Genomic DNA, 22,881 nt, shown 5'->3' with positions numbered 1-22,881 from the left:
TGGATAATTAAACCGAGAACCAAAATATTTAGTGGCGAAAATATACCGATGATGGATAGTGCGCTGATCAAATAAAGCACAAAACCAACAGCAAGGTACATCATGGTCAGGGCCTAGGCAAGGAATACAGTACGAATGAAAATCTCTATGAGGTATTTGCGTTCCAAAAGTAATGCAATTATTAACTTTTACTGACATCGGTAAGGAGCAAGAAAAAGTTTCCCCAATGGGGTACTTAGCTTTAGTTGAAGACTTCTGTTCTGAAAATCGAAAACGAAAATTTCAGGAGTCGGCCGACCGGCACTTGCGAACTGCTTCTGCTTCGGGCACCGCACTGCAAGAAAGACTGATGTAATGGCATCGGCTGCATGTTTTATACCCTTGATGATCTGACATCATGGAAGAAGGGACAGCAACTGATGCAGGACCCAAGACTTTGTTAATAAGGCCGACTGAGGGCTACCTGCAAGCAGATAACCCAAATGTAATGACTGCAACAGTGAAATACGAAGAACATCGGACCAGATTTGACGTGTACAGTACGGAGCGATGAGAATTAACCTGCAACTCAATGATTTGGTTTTCTGTAGAACTTTGGGGATTAGTGGAAATGGGGGAAAAGCATAAAGAAGTCCCGGGGGCCAATCGTGAACAAGTGCATCCCTTGGGGACTCCCCCGGAGGGGGGGATAAGGGCACGGTAGCTGCTGCATTTGGAGCTCATCGACATGGCAAAAAGGTTGCAGCAAGGCTGGCCCCACTTGTGAAAACTTTGGCTTGCAACTTCCTGTTTCAGGGACCACTTGTGAGGCATGAGAATTGCCCTGTTTAATCGGTCCGCTATCATGTTGGATTTCCCCAGGATGTGCGTTGTAATCAGAAAACATTGAGAGGATATTGCTCACTGCCATACTCTTTGAGCCTCTCGACACACGGGGTAGGATCTGGTTCTGCCTTGTTTGTTGATGTACCACACCACGGACATATTGTTTGTACTGCAATCGTACCTGGTGGAAGAGAGTTCTGGAATGCTTGCAATGCAAGAAGCACCACTCTCATCTCTAGGACACTGATGTGCAAGTGGTATTCATGTTCCTGCCAAGTCCCTTGGACAATCTGTCCCAGATCATGCCCCCCCACTCTATCTGGGAAGTGTCCTTGGTCATTACAGCTACAGGTTAGGGGAAAATAAACGGCCTGCCTATCGTTACCTGTGTGGACAGAAGCCACCATTGTAGGTCCTTCATGCAGGTGTCTGTAATAAGAATCTTGTGTGACATGGGTAACTCCTGCATGGACCATTGAGCAAAGAGTAGCCACTGTAGTACTATCATGTTTAGACGTGCCAGTGGAACTAATGTTATCGCAGCTGCCATTGAACCCAGAACCTTTAGAAGAAATGTTGCCTGTACTTTCTTTTTCAAGAGCAAGACTGACACGTGATGGCGCAGTGTTTGCACTCTTTTATGAGGCAGTTTTGCTACCATGTCTTTTTGTGTTTAAATCTGCTCCTATGAAGGTAATATGCTGTGAAGGCAACGAGGCAGATTTTTTGAAAATTATGGTAATGTCCAGTTCCGAGCATAGGTGAATGGTGGTGTCTCTTGTCTTGGTCAGTAGATGCTCGGTGGCGGCGGTCAGAAGCCAGTCGTCTAAGTATGGAAACACCCGGAATCCTAGACGCCTCAGGTGAGCAGTGACTACTGCCATGCATTTGGTAAACACTCTGGGGGCTGTAGTGAGACCAAAGGGCAGAGCTCTGAATTGGTAATGACTGGCTCCTAGCTGAAAGCTTAGATATCTCCTGGATCACCTGTCCATCCTTATATGGTAGTACACATCCTGAAGATCGAGGGAGCACATCCAATTATCTCATCCCAGAAAAGGGAGTATAGACTGCAGTATCACCATCCGGAACTTTGCTTTCTTGACATACCTGTTCAGTCTGCTGAGATCCAAGATGGGTCTCCAGTCCCCTGTCTTCTTTGGAACTAAAAAGAACCTTAAGTAAGTTCCGGATTCAATTTGGTATGCGGGGACTTCTTGGATAACTCTTTTCCTTAGCAACCTTTGAATCTCCAGGGTTGCTTGATCCCTTTGACAGGGTGGTATGTCTGAGACTGATCTTGATTGTGGGGGTGGGGTAGAAAAGGGTATGATGTATCCCCTGGATATTATAGACTGTAGCCATTTCTCTTGAGTGATGTTTAGCCAGGCTACTGGGTACAGTGATAGTCTGCCCCTGAGTGCCTCCAAAGGTAGACAGGCAGGCCTCCTTTCAGGAGCACTGGAAGGGCCTGCCAGAGAACGCATCTCTGTTGCCCTGATTTTCTGGACCCCTTTTGCCGCGAGTATGGCGTCTTCCATTGTTGTTTCCCCCTCTACACCTGGGGGAAAATTCACCACGTGCATCCGGCGAAGTTCCCTGGGATTTACGGAACCACATCTTCCCGCCCTTCTGGCCTTTGGGGTAAGGCCTGGTAGGGACATAAGAATGTACTCCCACAGCAGACAGAGTTTTGCCTTCTTGTTTGCACCTGGTCAGAGTCTCTTTAACTTTTGGCCTGAACAAGTGAAAAGGGGCATAGGGCTCAGCAAACTCGCAAATGCGTATCCAGGAATGCCTCCTCAGAGCTATTCCTGTGCCTGGTGCCCTACTCGCTCCATCGGCTGCATAAAAGATGAGCCGCATAGAGGAAGTGACTACGGAACTTAAGGTAGCAAGCTGAGAGATCACCTTGTCTGACACTCCCAGATCTGTAGAACCTTGGAGAGTATCTCCTAGCTCCTTTAGGAGATCCCTTTGAAGTTTAGTAAAGTGGGTTAAGTAATTCAGTGACCCAAGAGTAAAGGCCGTTGCTGAGAACATCTGCTTCCCATATCTGTCCAACATTCGAGGTTCCTTATTCGGAGGATGGACAGATGAAGTCTCAGCTAACTCCTTTTTGGTGGCAGCCGCCACCACCATAGCATCTACCGGAAGACCCTTTGTCAAAAATTCCCTGTCCGACGGGGCAGTTATGAACTTTTTGGGCCTCCTCGGAACAGGTTCCACAGATTCTGGGGAACCCCATGCCTTTCAACTTACTACACCAAGGAGCTGATCAAAAGGCGGAGACACCCAAGAGGTGGAGGGTCGAGATCCAAATGCCTCCAGGTATACGGACTCATCCTCAGAAGGGGTAAAGGTCTTCCAACCACCTCTCTGCTTCAGGACCTCTAGGATGTCTGAAAAGGAGACTCTTTAGAGGGTGACCTTGGGGCCTCTTCTGAATCCTCTAAATCTGTATCCAAAGTGACAGGACTCCTCTGGGCAGTCTAGATGTTTCCTCTTACAAGTTCTCTTCCGAGGGACCTCTCTGGAGGGATCCTCTGGTGAGGTTTCAGAAGAGAAAGACTCACCCAATGGGGCATCGTAAGGCACTAGTTCTCTATGCCGGGGGGGGGGGGGGGTGGAACAGAGGAAGGAGCCGGCTCTTTTGGGGGAAGAGTGCCTAGAACCCAGGATGGAGCCTCCAGGGGTAACAGCACACTCCTCATCACCTCGAAGGCACCACGAGCTGGGTCTGAGGGGGCCTCCGGCTCCAAAGAGCCCAGCGACTTCCCCTGCACCAAGCAGGTGGGCTCCAAGGCCGATGTAGGTGCCGAGCTCACCTGTGCCAATGCCCCGAGAGGTAGAGCCGGATCCAACAAAGGCCCGATCCAATTCTCCTCCCTGGACCCGATGGGGGAGCATCGGCTCCTAGACCCTTTGACAGAAGATGGAACCGAAGAGGTCGAAGCAGATGTCGGGGCTGAAAACCCAGGGTAAGCCTAGGGCCCACGGTTCCACCACAAAGATCAAAGACATACAAGGCTCTGAAACCACTGGGGTCAAAGGAGGCAGAGAAGAAGGGGCAGTAGTAGGTGTCAATTCCACTTCCTTATGGGCTGGACTTGAAAGGATCTTGGCCAGAGCCACAGTCCGAATCAAACTCTTGACCATCTGTTCCACGTCTTCATCCAACAGGCTCCTGGAGGATGGGAGGACAGGGCCGAGGACTTAACACTGCTAGCTACTGATTGTAGAAAAGCAAAATGTGAGCACACCAACAAAGCTGAGCAGAGACAAATAAAGCATTATTCTTCCAAAGCTGAAGTGTATCAGTTTTACTGTAAAAGGATGAGTGCTTTTGTGGGGTTACCGCTTCCTCAGATCCACATAAAATGTCAGTTAAAACAGACAATTTATACAAGTTAAAATCATGTTACTTTAAAATAACAAATCAGATTCAGCTTCTTTTAATTAGTGCTGGCTTTAAAGTTACACTAGCTTTAAGCCCTGGATCTCTGTGGGCTTGCAGTGCTATTATCCATTTAACCTCCAGATTCTCTAAATAGTAATTCACATCTCCTCTCCTCATATCAGGTCTGACCTGTTGTGGAACTCTAAAATGAAAAACATTATGACCTGTTTTGCCTGTGTGTGCTGCCAAAGCATTGGTATGTACATTATTCCTTATATTGCTAGCATGTTCTAAGATCCTTTCCTTAAGCTTAGGTATTGTTTTTCCTACATAAAAACCTTGACACTGTGTGCAGGTTGCTAGATATACTCAGCAATTACTATTACAGGTAGCAGACAATCTTGGAACGAACTCAGTGTCAAGGTTTCTATGTAGGAACTGCACACAGTGTCAAGGTTTTTATGTAGGAATCCGAATTTGATTTATTTTAAAGTAACGTGATTTTAACTTGTATAAATTGTCTGTTTTTAACTGACATTTTATGTGGATCTGAGGAAGTGGTAACTCCACGAAAGCACTCATCCTTTTACAATAAAACTGATACACTACAACTTTGGAAGAAAAATGCTTTATTTGTCTCTGCTCAGCTTTGTTGGTGTGCTCACATTTTGCTTTTCTATGTTTGGACTTTATTGTGTGTGAGCTACCTTTGGCAAGAGTGTGTGCTTTTTGTTATATGAGCTACTGATTGTAACAGAGGTGACTGAAGAGATCGGCTCCATATATGGCTCCTGGTCAGTTCCGATAAAACCTGTGGAACCGAAGCAAAAGTTTCTTGGGCCCAAAAGCCTTCAGGTCTGAAGTTGTATGTTTCGCTACCCTTCTAGCTGGCTCAGAAGCAGGAGCTGAAGAAGAAGCTCTCTTAGTAGATTTGTCAGATTTAGGGGACTGTGAAGGTTTTGAAGAGGTCTGGGTACCTTTTAATGCCTCGTCAAAAGGAGCTTTACGCAAACCCCTAGCTATCAGCTTGTTTTTACATTCCTGCAAAACCATTGAACTAAAACCATGGCAGATGGAGCAGGAATCTTGTAAATGTACTGGGTCTAGGCAATAGACACAAATAGTGTGCCCATCAGTTAAAGACATCTTCTGTGTACAGGAGTCGCATTTTTTAAAGCCTGACTGCTTAACTTTTTCGCTTTCCTTTGACATAGTGGAAAAAATCAGAACACAACACTGTCCAGGAAGATATGAAGATATTGCTACTAATAAATTATTCACTGGTAAAGTCACGACAACAAAATTAGCAATTTGAAAATGACTCTAATTTTTTTTTTTTTTTTAACAAACATGCTTTAATAATAAACACGCAGGGAGAGAGAGGACTAGAGGACAGGTCTCTAACTAAAACGACGAACTCCTGTAGCCAGAGGAGACATCTCTAAGTAAAACAATGAAACCTCTTAAGGAAAAGGAAGTAGAAAAGGGGAAGCCCTCTAACTTAAACAGGCTGAAAAAGAATAAGAACAACGAACCCTCTAACTAAAAACAGATTTGATGGATAAAATAAAGCTTTAGAGACGGGATAGGGAGGTTGTAGGCCTAACAACAGCAACGGCCAACCACAACGGAACACAACAAGCAATAAATTCAACAACTAGCAACAAGTGGAAGCCAAACACTCAAATAACTACTAATGTAACAATTTTATGTCAAAAAACCTATAAGAAAGCAGAAAATAGACTGAAAAATTATTTCACTTAGCCTGAGCCTAGTGAGAAGCACCCGATCTAGTTTAGCGGCAAACGAGTTCTGGGTAACCTTCTCTAGGCATCATGGAATAGGGTATAGCCTCGAGCCAGTGGAAGCTCTCGAGCTTTAGTAAAAAGGCTGAGTCGGAACAGATGCTCATTTCGAAACCCAACCAGCAAGAATGAAGGTGAGATAGGACAACATAACATCAACACTTCGCATCACCAAAAGAATACCATCCCCACAGTGAAGCATGGTGGTGGCAGTATCATGCTTTGAGGTTGCTTTTCTTCAGCTGGAACTGGGGCTTTAGTCAAGGTGAAGGAATTATGAATAGTTCCAAATACCAGTCACTTTTGGCCCATAACCTTCAGGCGTCTGCTAGAAAGCTGAAGATGAAGAGGAATTTCACCTTTCGACACAACAATGACCCCAAGCATACATCCAAATCAACAAAAGAATGGCTCCACCAGAAGAAAATTAAAGTTTTGGAATGGCCCAGCCGGAGTCCACACCTTAATCCAATAGAAAATCTGTAGGGTGACCTGAAGAGGACTGTGCAGAAGAGATGCCCTCTCAATCTGACAGATTTGGAACACTTTTGCAAGGAAGAGTGGGCAAATGCTGCCAAGTCAAGATGTGCCATGCTGATAGACTCCTACCTAAGAAGGCTGAGTGCTGTACTTAAATCAAAAGGTGCTTCAACAAACTATTAGTTTAAGGGTGTGGACACTTCTGCAACCAGCTTATTGTACTTTTTTATTTTTTATATTTTCCCCTAACAGATTTGTTTGCTTTTCAATTGCATTGTACAGGTTATAGGTTGCATTAAAGGTGGGAAAAGTTTTGGAATGATTTATTGTGGTCTCACTTTTTTGTACCCCAAAAACCTGACATTTTAACAGGGGTGTGTAAACTTTTTATATCCACTGTAACTCGACTCAGTCATTTTTATGAGACCTTAATTATCACTCGAGTGGCAGTTTTATACAACCTCCAATAAATATGTCCAGTTATTCCTTGACTATGTGAATACCAATTTCCTGCTGCAAACTTTCCACACCCACACCAAGGATGTTAAAGGACAACTCTAACTTGGAATTCAAAAACAATGATTTTGAAATAGATTAACAATGATTAAAAAGGTCACACAGAAAAAAACAATCAGTAAAAACTAAAAGAAAATTCTGGCCAAGCTGGAATTTCCACTGTGTGATCCCTCAAACCTCTTGTATTGGAGGCACATAGGATATATGCAAGTGACCCTTAAGAACATCAGGTGTTTCAGCTATAAGACGCAACTGTGCTATTGTACCCCATTCTCACTGCTGCAGTACCCTTTTGGCTATATAAAAAATATGAAAAGGTGAAGCAAAAATATGAAAAACATAACTGTGTGGAGCCTGACCGCTGGACAAAAAGACATATGGATTTTTAGTCTGAGACATGGTGCAGGTGAGAGCTAAGAAAGATGCCATCATTCCAGAAGCAATATGAGATTTCATCTGAAGCTGAGCTTTACACCAGAGTAAGCCAACAGTGAAAGTATAAAACAGAGAGCATTTTGCTACTTTTTTTTGGCTAAAGTTAAGCACTGGACCAGTACAGCAAGACAAACTGTTATACTGCTATGATGTCAAAGTATTTTTAGGTTTACAGTATCTGCCAAGTAAAAGATAAGGTTTATGTAAAGAAAAGATTCTAAGTTTGCATTTACTAGTTTTTTTCTCTCTCATACACATATATACTTCAGTATATTGTACTACTTGGTAATATTCATACAATCAAATTCATTGTATTCTGTGCTAGGAAACTATAAACAAATATTTCATGCAACAATTCTTAAACTATTAACTGGGTTTCAGTAGAAATTTCAACATGAGGAAATTTGGGAATAGCTATATGGAAACCTTAATTTTTGAAAAGGGTGGTGTCCAATATGTAATGGTGATTTATGGTACATTTTCAGATGACTTAAGGGACTACCACTTGTAATTAGTACACCATAATCAAACAAATGTTATACACTTACTAGAGCACTAGAGCCATCAAGTTGTTTTCCAGCTGCCTCAACAATTGGGTATCCATCCACAATCCCTTTTTTCCTATTTTTGCATGTGGGGTCAAATCCAAAGGGATCTGAATTTAGCTCTTAAGACCAAACGTTCAGCTCCAAGGTTCAGGCTCCTCACCTTCCCATAATATACCTCCACGGTACCAGTCCGTTCAGATAAAATTTAGCCCACACAAAGATAATGCAACTGCTAAGTAACACCTCTTAATTATCAAATGCAAACCAGCAGATTGCCAACAGCCAAGACTCTGGGAATGATCAATGCCGTTCAAAAGATGTCAAAGAAAGGTGACACTTTGGTGGTGGTAGTGGTGGTAATGTTCACAGGTTCATAGGTTCATACTAGGCTATCTGCCCTAGGGCATTTATAAGCCTAGCCAGAATGTGTTTGGCTTTCGCCACCCATTTTAAATTTATTTTGCTATGCCCTTTTTCGAGGTTAGTATACTGTGCCTCTGTCTAACAGTGACACAGAAGTGATACCCGGGGTAATCCTACGATCTCCTATCCACTCATCAAGATTCCTCTTGAAGAGAGTCAATGAGGGACTCTGCCTAACCTGGACTGGGATTTTATTCCAGATTGAAGGGAGCCTCTGGGTTATGAATCTGTCCCTCCAGCATGTCCTATTTATTTCAGTGCTGAGGTTCAAGTCTCTCGAGCGTGTAGCTCGATGGGATTTGGATTTTCTGAGGTGCAGCATGTCCATTAATTCCGGGTTGGACATGGCTTTATACGTCAGGCACAGATCGCCTCTGAACAGGCAGTATGCCACTGAATAGAGCTGGAGTTTCTTTAACCGGGCAGCATATGGCATCTGTTTGAGCCCTTTGATCCTCTTGGTGAAGTACTTTTGGGGTCTTTCCAGTTGCTGCAGGTGTCTGGTAAGGTACATCCCAAAAGGGGCATTGTACTCAATTATGGGCCTGATGAGGGATGAGTAAAGAGGCATGATGACCTCCCTGATCTAGATGTGAATCCCTTCATGATTAGGTGGGCTATATAAAATGTTTTTCTAACCACTTTGGCCACGTGGTTGTCAAATGAGAGATTGCTATCAACTTGGGTCCCCAGGTCCCTAATTACTTCTTCTGTACTTAATGGATTACCACCTATGTGGTAATTTGTGGGCACTTTGTTTTGCCAAAGGGGATGACTATACACTTTTGGCATTTAGCTTGAGGCCATGGCTCTGGCACCAGTTGTCTGTTTCTATGAGGCCCTTTTGGAGGATGCTTGTGTCGGCTGGAGAGTTGATTATGGTGCCCAGTTTGCAGTCATCTGCGAACTTGGTCAGCCACAGTCCTTCCGTGTTGGCCTGTACCTCCGAGAAATATATACCGAACAAGAGAGGTCCCAGGACTGAGCCTTGTGGGACACCACTTGTAACTGGTTTGGAGTCTGACATGGCTCCAGCAATTCTAACCATGTGGGTTCTGTCCTTGAGCCAGTTTGCAATCCATCTAGTGACATAGGGGTTTATATTTAAGCTGGTGAGCTTATCTATAATGCCCTAGTGGGGTATTGTATCGAAGGCTTTGCGAGGTCCAGGTAGGCTGTGTGGACCACCTTCCCCTCATCAATGGCCTTGGTGACTGTTTCAAAGAAATCAACCAGGTTTAAGAGGCAGGATCTGCCCTTAACAAAGCCGAACTGGGTAGGATCCAGTGTCTGTAAGTCCCCAATATCTTTATTTATGAGGTCCATGATGATCCTTTCCATAGCTTTGCAGACCAAGCTAGTCAGGCTTATGGGGCGATAGTTTCCAGGATCTGTTGAGGCACCACCTTTATGGAGAGGGACCACTGTTGCTGTACGCCACTCTTTGGGCACATATCTTGTAGTAAGGCTAAGATTGAACAGTAGTTTTATGTTTGGGTTTAGCTCTTCTTGGAGTTCATGTAGGATGCAGCCCGGGACACCGTCTGGTCCCATTGATGCTGTGTTTTTGCTTTGGACAGGGCGGCTCTTACCTGAGCATCTGAGATGTCAGGGGGGCAGCACTCTGCTGGGATAGATATTTGCCCTTTTGGTGGGGAGGGGGGGGGAGAAGTTTGCACTGAACCTGTCAGCTAGGATGTTGGCAATGTCTGTGGGTTCAGTGTATTTTTGTCATTTTGGACTAATTCTGGGCATATCTGGGAATTACCACCCAGGTTCCTAACATAACTAAAGAAAGCCTTGTGATTATCCTTAGTGTCCTGTGCAATTTTTCTCGAAGCTGGCCTTAGACAATTTTATGAGTGCCCATAGTTTTTGCTAATACTGATCAGTGATGCCTTCCCTTTTTGGGATTTTGCTCTATCATTTAGTAGCTTCCTCCTTCTATTGTATAGTTTGTTTATGGCTGGGGTCCACCAGACAGGACGTCTGCCTTTGGAGGATTGGGTCTTGGTTTTATTTGGGATCGCATGATCCATGCATTCCTGAAGGTGTTCATAGAATGCGTTTATAAAGGATTCTGCTTGGTCTGGGCGTATTTTCCACAGGCCCAGGGGCTTTGAAGGATTCCACCTCGGTTTTGAGGAGTGTGAAATTTGCTTTAGAGAAGTTTTTCACTGTGGTTTTCTGGGCAGGGGGTGGGGTCGGGATGTGAATATCCAGTGAGATTAGTTTATGGTCTGATCTTACCAGTGAGGGATACACTTCTGGTCTGGAGCATAGAGTCCCCATGTTGGTGATGATCAGGTCCAGTATGTTTTCCCCTCTTGTGGGAGTGGTAACAAGTTGAGATGGACAGAAGATAACAATGACCTAGCATTATGTTAGGTACAGAATTTCATATCCAATGTTGTTTTTTTCCATCCACCTCAACAACTGGGACAAAGTCTACAGCTACATGAACCCTGGGAGGTATTATGGAGGTATTATGGAAGGATCTTCCGGAGAATGGTGTAATTAAAAGTGGCCCTTGACAGGTATTGTAGATCAAGCTTACAAAGGGAAATAAAAGGTATGAACTTGTAGATCATGTGCTGGCTGCACAAATATCAACAATAAGACGCTATTGAAGAAAGCCATAGATGCAGCAACCACTCTAGTATTTTATTTTATTATTTTTTATTTAACATTTGTTAACCGGGAAAGTCCGACTTGGAATGAAGCCAATTTTCAGCAGAGGCCATAATGTGGGTGGAAACTGAAGTACCCAGAGGAAACCCACACAAGCGCAGGGAGGACATGTAGACTCCACACAGAAGGCACCCCAGCCGAGAATCGAACCAGAGAACCTCTTGCTGTGAGGCGACAATGCTACTGCTGCACCACTGCGCCATCCAGTACAGTCAGCTTTTCATTTGAAGGGTAAGGTTAGCCCTCTAGACCTGTAAACAAAAGCTATATATTCAGACAACGGGCTAGACAAAGTAACCTTAGAAATACTGAAACCCAACTTGGACTTCGAGAAGGAGACAAACAGCTGGTCACAATTCCGAAGGTCATCTGTAGGATATAAGCAGAAGTGCAAGTTGGCAGTGAACATCCAGAGTGCAATTGAAATAAAGAAGGCCAGTAAATGGACAGTCTGATCCAAGGCAGATACTAAGACATTAGGCAGAACACCTACATTGGTCCTGAAAGACATTCTGCTTTATGAAAGATTGGGTATGGAGGCTTACATGACCATGCTTACAACTTTGAATACCTCCTAGCACACACAACAGATAAGAGAAACAACATTTTCCAAGACAGAAACTTCAGGTCAGAATTACTTGTAGTTCAGAAGGGGTGATAGTAAAGCCCTGAAGTAAAACAGCAATATTCCAGGGTGTACCGGATCTCTCAATGATGGATGCAGTAGAAAGGTACCCTTCATAAAGGCTTTTGAAAGTTTAAGGGAAGCAATTGGGGTATATTGCTCAGTAACATGAACATTAGAAGACAGCAGCTAAGTGGACTTTAATCACAGAGTAATTGGCCCCAATTGAAAAAGACCAAAACTCAACCTGCAACAGTGAAACACGAGGAACATCTGCAGAAGCCAAGCATTCAGATTAGGATTTGATGTCTGGTTGAGAGATAAGACATGGACTGGGATCCAGGACACAAACTGGGTGAACTAGGTTAGGCCAAAGAAATGGGAACCAAACCTGATGGGGCTAAAACAGACCGATGAGAATCCCTCTCACCTAGCACCATGCATATTTCTGAAGGAATTTGTCTATGAATCAGGTTGGAAAATTAGCGCAGTCCAGGCACCAAATATGGTCAAGTGCATCCCTTGGGGACTGTCCCTCGGGTCTATGTTCGGCTATCGAATTTAAAAAAATTCGAACCGCATATTACCAAATGGAAAACAGCAAACTGCAACATTAGCGAATACAGACAACAGTGAAAAAAGCTTCATCGAATGGCCATAGTCGGCCAACATCGCACACACAATTAGCCAAGGTGGGGGGCTGCTCCCTCCACACCACACCCCCCAACTATATACACCAACTCTGAGATCGCACTACAGTGGGGAATAGGGAAATTATAAAAGGTTTCCCTTCACTTACCTTGTGCATCATGTTACTTTCTGGTTGTTGGCCAACTATGGCTGTTCAATGAAGTTTTTTTTTTTTGCTGTTGCTGGTGATCACTAATCATTGCAGTTCGCTGTTTATTGTTTGCTAATCTGTGGTTCAAGTTTTTTTTTTAAGTCCAGTAGCTGAACATAGACCCCTATCCTTCCTGGGGAGAATCAGGTAAAAAAAAGCTGTTGCATTTGCTACTAGATGGGGCTGTAAACAGATCACAGCAAGGATGGCCCCACTGGTTGAGGATTGTTGATTCCTTTGTTATACTGTCAAATCACTTATGTGGCAGAAAGCACAGCTGTGTAAGAACTTACCATAACAGTAGGTGTCCTATGGATCACTATTGCAATATTCATGACATACGGATTGTCACAGCTGATGTCCAGAAGGGTACCAAATCTTTACCTTTTCTAGGACGCATGTCTGACGCATGAACTCAGTTCATATGCATCAGGGTATAAAGAAGGATGTACGAGCATGGATACTCGAGACTATCTCCAAACCAGCAGCCTGAAGACTACTGAGAGAAGAGAGTGGTCAGCTAGGAGGGGTGTAGCTCAAACTGGTAAGAACACTGACCAGAACCCATGTAAGACAGCAAAGGCTAGAGCAAAACGGGAAAGAAAGCTGAAGATGGAAGTGAGTAACAAAAGAGGGGATGGAGTGGGACAGGATACTGCAAAGCTGATCAGCAGGGACAACTACTGTTGTGGTAATTTCTTATACAGCTGTGCTACGTCCTGATTGAAATCCCTGTTGCAGTACTCCTGACAAATGGGTGATTCACAGAGCTGAAGGAGGGGTGGTTAGCTATTGAAAATAAGAGTTGACCAGCAGCCCTGACAAGAATGAGCTAGCAAAGGCTGCCCTGGACCTGTAGAAAGTATTGTGTAAGAACTTACCATAACTTTAGATGTCCTTCTCTTCTATATATTGCTGTATACATAGCATCAGGGAGTCTGCCTCTGGTGAACTCTCGTATGTCTGGCCATTACACAAAAGTTAAATTCTATTGCTAGGGTGTGCGACATCCCGAGTCTCTCTTTTGGATGTTGGTCATAAACAGATATCGGGTATAAAGCGGATGTCAGCATGTACCTTCTTCAGAATTTTTGTACTGCCTGTGTGACTGCCAGCTCTGGTCGTCGCCTTTTTGGAAAAAGTGATTTTGCACCATCCGACTTCAGATAAGTATCCCATAGGGTTTTTTTATTACTTGCTTGCTAGTGTTTTGGGTTCATGTCAGGTAGAAAGGGCATGTGTAGATGTGGAAGGCAAATTACACATAAGGACTCGCATGAACTCTGCTCGTTTTGCTTAGGCCAAGAACATGACCATACCAGCTGTAGTATTTGTCAGGCCTTCATCCACAAAATCCTTAGAAGGCGCTTTGCGGCACTGAAACTCTACCTAGAGAATCAGAGGCTTAAACAGGTAGCTTCTCGTATGGATCCGATGTCGGGTTCCTTGGATAAGCCTCCAGTCAAGAAAGTGAAAAAGTCTAGGCCTGAACTGACTGCTGCGCCCTCCAGTCCAGCCGTATCTCTCGAGGCCAGTGAAGGCCCAGAGTCCGAGTCCGAGTCCTCGGATCTTCCTTTGGTGAATAGCCCAGAGGAAGCCGGTATAACACCCGAGGTCACGTCCCAGACACAGGATATAGCAGCATAGGAATAGAAGGATATCCATTAATTCTGTAGTGTTTGGTAAAGGTGTGTACTTAGTGGTTGCCTCCAAGAGAGACCTAGAGCCTTGTCCCTTAGTGGAAAACTCTTGAGGAAGCAACCACCTTAATGGAACGTGTTTTAAGGCAGGAAGGTAAGGTCTTACTGTGGTATGAGCAGCAGAAAGAAACAGCCTTTGAAATCCAGGCTGCAATATTTTGGAGACTGGCTGTCCCAGCTTACTGGACAAAAAGGACACCAAACAGCTGGTAAGTCTTTCTGAAGGGTTTAGTTTTGTCCAGGTAAAATCTAAGTTGATTGTGAAAGTCTAGAGAATGTAAGATCCGTCCCCCTTGTTTTGGGTATTGAGAAAGAAGGTGGGAAGATGAGTGGCCTGATTGAGAGACAGCTCATTCAGTACTTTAGGCAACGAAGGATGGGTTAGCCCTGAAAGTCACCCTATCTCTGTGACAAATATGAAATGGGAGAATGGCTATAAGAACTTGTATCTCAGAAACCCTCCTGACAGACAAGTGGTGACGGTCAAGAGGAGGATGGTTTTCCAAGAACAGTATTTCAGAAAACTGGAAGCAGCTGGTTCAAAAGGAGGTGCAGTAAGCTTTTCTAGAACAAAATTAAGATACCAAGGAGGAGGGATGTGTTTCTTTGGGGGGGGTAAGGATGGAGAACTCCCCTGAGGAAAAGCCTGACCTCTGGCTAGCCATAATTGGAGGGCTAAGAGGGAGGTATGCAGTGACAGAATTCAAATGAGTTTTTATGGACTAGTACGATAAGCCTGATGGAAGAAGCTCACAAAGGTATTGCAGTACTGTAGGGAGCAGAGCTAAGAGTGGATCCTGACTATGTCTGCAGCACCAGAAGCAAAACCTTTTCCATGTAGCTGGGTAGGATTTTCTGACAGCACGTCTCCTAGCCTTCTGAAGGACTTGTACCAACTCTTCAGTGAAGAGATGTATTTAAGAGATTACAATCTATCACCCACAGGGTTAGGCTGAGGGATGGGAGACTTGGGTGGAGCAGCCATCCTTTTTGCTGAGTAATCAGGTCCATCTGCATAAGAATCCTCCTGAAATTTTCTTTTGCCAGGTGAAACAGCAGGGGGGGGAAAGTACAGTTGTGAATATTTACCATAAATGTAGATGTTCAAGCATATTCACTGTTGCAATCCTAACTGCTGGTATTTCCTGCCGTGGAAGGCCTTAGCCAGCCTGACTATCAGAGAATTTTTTCCTCCTCCCAAACTGGCAGATGCCCTGACTGACGTCAACATGTCTGGGTATAAAGGGAGTCAGCCAGTGCCATAACCTCAGTTCTTTCTTGCCACCAACAGACAGAAGCCCCCTAACCAGACCCCAGCTCAGAAACTCCAGATTATGTATAGAGGAAGAGGAGGGAACAACCTAGACTAAAAAGTAGAATGCCCAGCCCAAACGCATGGTGCAAGTGGCGAAGTAGGAGGAAAAGAATACTGCAACAGTGAATGCACCTGAACATCTACATTTATGGTAAATATACACAACTGTACTATGTTCTTCGTGTTTCACTACTGCAGTTCCAACTGATGGGATAACTCCAAAAGCTGGAAGGGGGGTGGAGGAAAGTTTATGGACAGAAAAGAATGCCCTGCAAGATGGCAGTGGCAAACACCACTCTGGACACAGACAGGGCCAGTGCTAGCATTTTGGGGGCCCCCCAGCAAATGTCAAGTTGGGGCCCCTTGGACACTTCCAGCCTAAGTATCACCCTGTTACTACCACCCCTCCTAAGCAACCTTTTAGTTCATGCTGTAGTGTTTTAGAGGCAATATACACAGACTGAACTGTAGTTGCAGTGCTCTTACATTATGAGAGGCCTGTGTACCCCACTATGTTGGCTCATGTCACAGAAGGACATTCATAGTTAATGGAATTTAGTTGTAGCAATGACACATTACAACTCCATATGTGGGGCTGGACTTAGGTGAAATGGTGCCCTAAGCACTGCCTACTGCCCCCCCCCACACACACACATGCATCCAGTGGGCTCCAGTACTTCCATCTGCTACCCCCCAGCTCTCCACATTATGCGCATTACTTTTTTCTCCCTTTTCTCACATTTTGCCTTACTCTTCAGCTTTTTCAAGAATCCACGTTTTTCTATATGCTCTGAAACGCATTTTTTCTTTTTATACAACCTGCTTGACTTACAAAGCCATGTCTGACCCAGCTTTGTTAGAAATGCTACATATGGAATACACTGCAACTATAAAGCAAAAACATATTTAGGTACTGATTGTGTTTTTACAAGTGAATACATTTTGGGTTTTAGCTGTGGACGTAGTTTCCAGTACGTGATTTTGTTTTATAGAAATGCTACATATAAAGAAATCTCAATCCCTCTGCACCACATGCTCCAGAGACCTCAACTTCATTACCACAATCAATAGAACATGCTGAGGGGACAGGTTCATAACCCAGAGACTGCCCATGCTCTGGAATAGACTTCCCAAACATGTCAAGCAGAGCACCTCACTGGCCCTCTTCAAGAGAAATCTTGATGAATGAATGGGAAATAGAAATTCACCCCAGGGATCACTCCAGTGGCTCTACTCGATAGAGGCACTGGGAACTAACGTTGGGCTGCACAATGCCAGGGCACTTCTCTGGGCTAGGCTTGTAAAGGCTCCAGGGCCATTAGCCTAGTACACACCTATGAACCTAATGACAGTTTGAACAGAAACTATGATTAAGGAAAGAAATTCAGTGTTGCTGTTCAGATTTAGTTTTCCTTGCAGTTTAGAACATTTTCCCAACCTTTCAATCCAATGGTGGCCTGAAAAAAATCATGAGTCAGAAAAGATTTTCAGTCTTACTTTTTTGTCTTTCAAGAAAGACATAAGTTGTGTCCAATGGTTAATGTTCAAAGCTGACAGAATAGTAGCTCACAATAAACTAATAATACAATTGTTGTAAGGACACACAAATCCTGTCTGGGAATACTGCCTGCCCCCCCCCCCCCAAAAGAAAAAGACAGTCTCTGCCTGTGCATCCCTCTGATGTTAGATTGGGATGAAAGCAGAAGTTCAGATGGCCGTGGTCATGCATTTTAAGTGAATGCTTTTGTATATATACATAGCATGCCTTTTCACTCCTCACCCTTTCCTTCCCAAAGGCAATCACCACTATATGTGCCTGGTGTGCGATTGTGACAAAACTGGAAAAAAAGTAATGAATTCCACTTTGTTGCTAATATACAGTACACTGCCCCTGCACATGGTATAGTAACTTTCTTCAATACCTCTGAGGTTTGTGAGAAAAGTAAAAGAAACAGTGACCCCGTCTCCAACAGAAGCTATAATGACCTCTTCTGCATACCGCCAAGGTTTGATTGTGATAAGAATTAAAGAAGTAATGAACACACAACCGCCAGTCCCCCAAACAACTTCACTCCCCTGTCACAGCTGCACGTACCGCATGACATCCCTACCACCTGTCCCCTACCTTGTATTTCTAAAGAACAGGTCATAAATGCCCTCTCTAAGGCCAAGAACACAACATCTATGGGACCTACATGCTCTCCAACAGGAATTAGCAACACCACTGGGTACCCTCTTCAATCAGTCCAAGCACTGGCTTTGTCCCAGCTGAATGGAAAATGGCCACCGTTATGCCCTTGCACAAAGGTGGTGGTTCCACTGACCCTGGGAATTATAGACCTATTAGCCTGACTAGCCTTATCTGCAAGGCCATGGACAAATCATCATGGACTTTATCAACAAAGATATAGGTAATCTCCAAACACTTGACCCTACTCAGTTTGGATATGTCAAAGGGAGATCATGCCTGTTAAACCTGGTAGACTTCTTCAAGAAAGTCGCCAAGGCCCTGGATGAGGGGAAATCTGTGCATACAGCCTACCTAGACTTAGCTAAGGCGTTTATTTTTGACACTCTCCTCCACTCAGGCATCATTGACAAACTCACCCAGCTAGGTGTCAACCCTTATATCGTTAAATGGGTCACTAACTGGCTCACTAATAGAACACATATACTCAAAACAGGGAATATACTTCCAACAGCAGACCTGTAACCAGTGGTGTTCCACAGGGATCAGCCCTGGGACCTCTACTGTTTGGAATCTATTTCTCAGAAGTACAAGCAAAAACTAAAGGTCTGTGGCTGACAAAGTTTGCTGACTGCAAACTGGGAGTGGTCATAGAATCTCCATATGAAGTCAACATCCTACAAGAGGGTCTTACACAAACAAACGATTGGTGCCAAAGTCATGGCCTTAAACTCAATGCAAAAAAATGTATTATCATCTCTTTCAGTTAGAGCAATGTTCCTGCTAACTACCACATCAAAAGCAACACCCTAAGTATGTACTCTGTGGTGAGAGACCTGGACACACAGGTTGATGCAACCTTATCTTTGATCACCATGTCTCCACAGTGGTAAGAAGGGCATGCACAATGTTTTCTATTTCTACTTCATTTAAATGTTTTATAAACCCATATTTTTTATTTCTTTCATAATTTCATCATTCTTAGGATTCTGACAAAAAACATGTCCTGTGATTTCTTCTTTACTACACTTTATGCAATTCCTCTAATTTGCAAGTTTATATTTCATGCCTTTCTTCACTGGCACTTTTATTATAAGCCTGCATATAAAATTGTGTCCTTCTTCCCATCTCACACACTTTATCTTTCTTTCTTTGATTGCACCCTTAACGTTAATAGTATCCCACTGGTCACTATAAAAAGTCTTTTCCATGATTTATTCATATGAAATTCTCCTCTGTTGTTCAACTTTAGCTACATCAATTTTCCATTATTTTATTTTTATTTCACTCACTAATCTCTAATTTTTCTTAACTTTAACTCATTTCTTCTTTTCACTTCTGCCCATACTTCTTCATACTTTGCTCTTAGTGTATCTTTTAATGTTCCCTTTCCCTATTTAAAGTAATTTCAAAATGCATTGCAAACCTAAAGATGTCAAAAACATCAGATTTGTTTTAAATCAGTCACCAGTTTTCTTCTTTATTACATACAATTCCCCATTTATCTGAGTTCATTCTAAGGCCCCATATTATACTACAAATAATTTTTTGCAACATTTTTTTTGGGAGTGCAAAGACTGAACCAAAGTATCCACATTTACAGAAATTAATTGCATTAATTAAGTCCACTTTTTTAAACTTAGAGAATTTCCACATTTTATTTATCTCATACATTTTATCTAACAATCCCTGTCATTACTTTTTGAATTAATCAGACTCACCAAAATAATCTTTAATACATATATTTCCTTTTTTTTATTAATTTGGAGAAAGTGTTAAAAAAGTTGTTTTTACACTTCAAAACCTTTGCTTTTAGTATTTAATACTAAAATGGAGAACACTGACATCTGTGCAGTGACAGAGACCTAGTTCAAAGCTCCAGAGAGCACCCCTGCATTACCAGGCTACAATTCATACCACACCTTTCGGCCACCTAACCCAGAACGAAGTACTAAAGGCGGAGGCGTGTCCATATTCATTAAGGATATCCACAACTCCAGGCTAGTTGCACAGCATAATGCATCCGAGATTATCCAAGTGCAACTAACTCTGGGCAAGACCGCAATCCAAATTGTAGCTTGCTACAGACCCCCCACCATGCCCCAGGATTCCCACTCCTCATTTCTTGATACACTGGAAAGTATTAGGGTACAACCCAACACCCTAATAATGAGCGATTTCAACTACCCCACCATTAACTGGGAAAACTACTCATGTACCAACTCTTTTGCTCAATGTTTTCTAGAATTCATAAATTCCAACGCCTTGGATCAACTTATTCATATCCCCACCAGGGGCAGCAATATCCTAGACCTGGTCATTACCAACATGGGAAACCAGTGTTCCACACCAGAGGTCAATTCCTCGTTGGTCAGATCCGACCACAAGCTAATCAGCCTAGACATCCACATCCCACCCCCACCCCCAGGGAAACCATCATAAAAAAACTTCTCCAAAGCCAACTTCACACTTCTTAAGACAGAAGTGGCAAACTTCATGACACCCATGCAGACGGACAATAGAGGTATGACTGCTGAATCCTACACAAATGCACTTTATAAGCACTTACACGAGTGCATGGATCATGCTATCCTAATAGAACCAAGATGTTATCTTCCAAAAAAAGGAAGCCAATCTGGTGGTCCTTTGCCATAAACAAACTCTACAACAGAAGAAAGAAACTGTTGCAAAAAAGAGTAAAATCCCATGACTGGAGGAACTCCCTGGTCAACCTCAGTAAGAAGCTGAGATCCCTCATAAAATCCTCCAAAGCTAGTTACGAAAACAAAATTGCCACTGACTCTAAAGACAACCACAAAGCATTCTATAGCTATGTCAAGAATCTCAATGTGAACACTCAGATCTGCTCTGAGTTACAGCACAATAGCACTAAATTTATTTATTTATTTATTTTACATTTGAGTTCTTTTAGTGCAGTGATGGGTTTCTATAGTTTGGAGTTATTAGTAAAAACTTGCTTATTATATTAGCATGATTAGTAGTTTGTTCTAGGTCCATTTGTTATTTGGGTAAAAGATTGGAAGATTGGTATAAATAGAGTTGAGAGGAGGTGGCTTTGTGCAAGAGTGACTCTTGCTTTTTTGAAAAGAGAGAGAAAGGTATTAGGGAGCCTAGTTTTTTGTTTACTTTTTATGGTTTATGTGATATATGTGAGGAAAATCAAATTATAGTTTATTGTCTATTTCCAATGCCCAGAAGTGGTTAGTGGTTAGAGAGTGGTGGGTGCGTGCATTAGAGGTTATGGTAAAGGAGAGGGTTTTGATCTACAGTAGTAAATAGTAGCAGTTTTTTAGTTTGATTTTTTATATTAGTTGGATACTGAGATGAAGGTATCTTGATAAAGGTATCTTATCTTGGTGGTGTAGGTGTGGTGGAGGGAGAGCAGAGTGAGAGTTGAATCATCTGCATATTGTATGAGTGTGGCATGTTGTGTAGTGTTAGAGAGGTTATTTGAAATAGTGAAAAACAAAGAAGGCCCAGTATAGAAGCCTTGTGGGACACCTATGGTGGCTGTGAGTTGTGTAGACAGAGTAGACACTTCCTGTTCCCTCTCACTCCTTGCCTGTCAGACAAGTAGCTTACTGAAGGCTAAGAGAGAGGGAGAGGATGGAGGATAATGATGTAGTAGAGTAGTAGTAGGGAGGAGGAGACCATTGCTTTTGAGAGTGAGAGGAAAATGAATGATATATATATATGTTATATCATTCCTATGTGAAGGTTTATATAATTAGTGAAAAAAAAGGGTGAAAGGTGTGTGGTGCTGTGATGGAACCGAGTGTTGTGTGGTAGATAGTAGATTGTGTGTGTGAAGAAATGTCATCACTTGCAAGTGGATGCATTTCTCAAGAATTTGGGATAAAAGGATGGCAATATAGGCATGTAGGTGGGAAATTGGAATTCATTACCTCCCTCCTGGAGAGGGAGGGATGCGAGATACTTCCAGAGTTTGGGTATGTAGGATTCTAGTATGGAGCGGTTGATAAGGATGGAGACAGGATATGATAAGGAGTCACTAGCCATTTTTAGGTATGCAGCAGGTATGTTATCAGCTGCTAAATATACAAAACCAACTGATATTGCCAACATCCTAGCAGATAGGTTCAGTGCTAACTTTACCCCCCTCTCACCCCCTAGAGGGCTGATCTCTATACCGGAAGAATGCAAAGTTCCTATAATCACGGCTGCACAGGTAAAAAACACACTCTCCAAAGCCAAGAACACAGCATCCATGGGACCTGACAATATCCCAGGCTGCGTTCTACACAAACTACAGAATGAACTGGCACCCTACCTAAGTACCATGTTCAATCATAGCCTCACCTCAGGCTTTGTACCCACTGAATGGCGCACCGCGACGGTTATCCCACTCCACAAAGGGGAGCCACGACGGACCCCGGGAACTACCGCCCCATTAGCCTGACGAGCCTGGTCTGCAAGGCCATGGAACGTATCATCGTGGAACCCATAAACAAAGACATTGGTAATCTCCAAACTCTGGACCCTACCCAGTTTGGATTTGTAAAAGGCAGATCATGTCTCCTAAACCTGATTGACTTCTTTGAAGCAGTCACCAAAGCCACAGATGAGGGTAAAATGGTTCACACAGCTTATCTAGATCTCGTCAAGGCTTTCGACACCATCCCCCACTCTGGAATTATAGATAAGCTCACTAAACTAGGTATAAATCCCTATGTCACAAAATGGGTTGCCAACTGGCTCATGGACAGAACCCACACTGTGAAAGTAGCGGATTCCAAATCAGACTTCAGACCAGTGACAAGTGGAGTACCACAGGGTTCAGTCCTGGGTCCTCTCCTGTTTGGTATTTACTTCTCTGAAGTGCAGACTAACACAGAAGGTCTTTGGCTAACAAAGTTTGCAGATGACTGCAAACTAGGAGCCATAATCGAAACTCCTAACAATGTGGACAAACTACAAAAGGGCCTCACTGAGACAGATACCTGGTGTCAAAGCCATGGCCTGAAGCTCAATGCCAAAAAGTGTATTGTCATCCCCTTTGGTAAAAACTCTGTACCCATGAACTACCACATAGCTGGTAGTCTACTTA

General features: G+C 43.3%; 1 protein-coding gene across 1 annotated transcript in view; it reads right to left on the bottom strand.

Annotated features, from left to right (window-relative positions):
• Nucleotides 1-22,881, bottom strand: part of ZBTB49 (zinc finger and BTB domain containing 49) — a 767,990-nt gene that overhangs the window by 157,821 nt on the left and 587,288 nt on the right. The gene's annotated exons all lie outside the window — the stretch shown is intronic.

This window comes from Protopterus annectens, chromosome 2.part1, assembly GCF_019279795.1.
Source record: "Protopterus annectens isolate FY-2018-M chromosome 2.part1, PAN1.0, whole genome shotgun sequence".
Classification (NCBI taxonomy): Eukaryota; Metazoa; Chordata; order Ceratodontiformes; family Protopteridae; genus Protopterus; species Protopterus annectens.
The sequence above is the reverse complement of the archived record's forward strand: the minus strand, read 5'-3'. Positions and strand labels throughout refer to the sequence as shown.